This window comes from Schistocerca piceifrons, chromosome 6 (genome assembly GCF_021461385.2).
Source record: "Schistocerca piceifrons isolate TAMUIC-IGC-003096 chromosome 6, iqSchPice1.1, whole genome shotgun sequence".
NCBI classification, from domain to species: Eukaryota; Metazoa; Arthropoda; class Insecta; order Orthoptera; family Acrididae; genus Schistocerca; species Schistocerca piceifrons.
The window spans coordinates 520,210,324-520,212,929 of record NC_060143.1 but is presented as its reverse complement, the minus strand read 5'-3'; the positions used below and the strand labels follow the sequence as shown (position 1 = coordinate 520,212,929).

Here is a 2,606-nt window from a genome sequence, read left to right as displayed (position 1 = left end):
TTTAATCGTTCTGTACTTAGAACTTTACCTGGGAGTACAGTAGTTGTTTCTGATGCACAACTCCAGGTTTACTGTAACTCTTGGACCTACATATTGATGACGAAACACTGAAATACCATCGGGATTGAATACAACCCGTCACCATGCCGACTTCTGTCCAGGGGAGTTACGCTTCAAACCTTATCTGATTGGAACCTTTTCCGGGAGTCCAGTACTTGTTTGCGATGCACCACTGCAGGTTTACTGTAACCCTTCGTCTTTCACATTGACAACGAAACACAGAAATTGCACGGGACTGAATACAACAGGCACCATGCCGACTTCTGTCCAGGGGAATAATGCTTCAAACGGTCTGTGCTTTGAACCTTGGCTGGGAGTCCAGTGGTTGCTTCCGATGCAAAACTGCAGGTTTACTGTAACCCTTGTACCACCCCATTGACGACGAAACAATGAAATTGCATCGGGATGTAAGAGAACTGGCACCATTGTTACCATGCACCTTCTTTCGCGTCCTCGGTGAAGTTTGTTTTTTAGGCATTAGCACTCTGCGTGACGTTTTGTCTTCTTTTGCTAGAGTCACATGATCCACTGATGCCCATAATGCAAAAATACGACTGTTGCTTAGTATGAAATAGCGCCAGTATTGGCAACTGTTCAGGTTTTAAGTTAGATAGTGCAATGACACGACATTCCTAACTTGTGTTATTGTTTTTCATGCAGTCTGGCTAAAATATTTCTTTGTTTTACTTAGCAATGCCGCCGTCGTTAAATTATGCTATTTTGTGAACTCTCCAAAAAGTTGCATCTTATGTCCCTTTTTTGCAAAAGAATTGTAACACTTCTTGAAGTACGATGGAATAAATGTAACGGGATATTTCCCGTTGCTCACGGTGATAGACATGATATATATATGAGACCCTTCGATGGAATACAGTTACAAACTAATTCAAAAGTGTTTTCAAGAAAAGTTTGCCTGTGCGAAGGTTAAGTGCCGATTTGCTACAAAGAATATGACTGCGCCGTATTTAGCAGATCATCTTAAGACCGAACTTAAAATATCTGTATATATACAAATGTTACAGACCATAGGGGCATGAAAGTGTTCGCAACACGCCTGGGCGGTACTTTCTTATTACAAGCGCAATTAACGGCCAAGAGTTAAACCCGTTTGCCAGTGCTGGTCGGTAGAAATTGTGAATCGATCAGCCGACCTTGCCATTACGATTTAAAGTTAATATTTATCGCCAGGTGGTGCTCTTCGCCTGTGCGAGAGATATATTTATTCCTGGATTTTTTTTAGCGTTTGCTCCATGACGAGTGAAGAAAAGTAAGAAAAGCGAAATCTGACATTACTTCGTTACGAGAGAGGACAACGAGATGACGTGTAGGAGTGTGTGCAGTGAAACAGACATTGTTAGCCGCCATATTGTATAACTGGTGTTGTTTTAGATTCACAAGCAACATGCAATGTTAATGTGGAGTTTAGTAACGGTCAGAATACAGTCTGTTGCATTTCAAACAATTTTACACACAACCGTCGGAGTCGGCAGCTGCTTCTCCACCACGAGAGTAACTTGTCTACGTGTACGAAATTACGTATGCTTTGGGAGAAGTCGACGTTGTTTGGGATATTGTCCTTCACAGAGACACAAACAGAGACACTACACACACGCGATTAATAACAACGAGTTAATATTACCATCTTGAAAAACAGAATGAGATTTTCACTCTGCAGCTGAGTGTGCGCTGATATGAAACTTCCTGGCAGATTAAAACTGTGTGCCCGGCCGAGACTCGAACTCGGGACCTTTGCCTTTCGCGGGCAAATGCTCTACCAACTGAGCTACCGAAGCACAACTCACGCCCGGTACTCACAGCACTTGCCCGCGAAAGGCAAAGTTCCCGAGTTCGAGTTTAGGTCGGGCACACAGTTTTAATCTGCCAGGAAGTTTCATCTTGAAAAATATTAATTTCTTCTTTTGAACAGTAATATTATAAAAGTGTTATGTTTGCTTGATTTACCTGACGAAACTGCAAGTAATTATACTCTGAATAACCAAAGAAACCGGTACACCTGCCTAATATCCTGTAAGGCCTCCGCGAGCACGCTGAAGTGCCACAACACGATGTGGCATGAATTCGACTAAAGTCTAAAGTAGTGCTGGATTGAACTGACACCATGAATCCTGCAGGGCTGCTCATAAATCCGTAAGAGTACGAGGGGGTGGAGATCTCTTATAAACAGCACGTTGCAAGGCATCCCAGATCTGTTCAATGATGTCCATGTCTGGGGAGTTTATGGCCAGCGGAAGTGTTAAATTTCAGAAGAGTGTTCCTGGAGACACTCTGCAGCAATTCTCGACTTTTGGGGGTGTCCCATTGTCCGGCTGGACTTTAGTAGGCCCTTCAGAATGCACAATGGACATGAATGGTTGCAGGTAATCAGACAGGATGCTTACTCACGTGTCACCTGTCAAAGTCGTATCCAGCTGTATCGGGGATTCCATACCACTCCAACTACACACGCCCCACGCCATTATACAGCCTTCACGAGCATGTACACGCCCCTGCCGACATACAGGGCCCATCCGCTCGATACAATTTGA

At 43.7% G+C, this 2,606-nt stretch overlaps 1 non-coding gene across 1 annotated transcript; it reads right to left on the bottom strand.

Moving 5' to 3' along the window:
- Nucleotides 1-1,779: 1,779 nt before the first annotated feature.
- On the bottom strand, nucleotides 1,780-1,854 carry Trnas-cga. Its single transcript has one exon. It is a non-coding gene; the product is annotated as a tRNA-Ser (tRNA).
- Nucleotides 1,855-2,606: the final 752 nt, after the last annotated feature.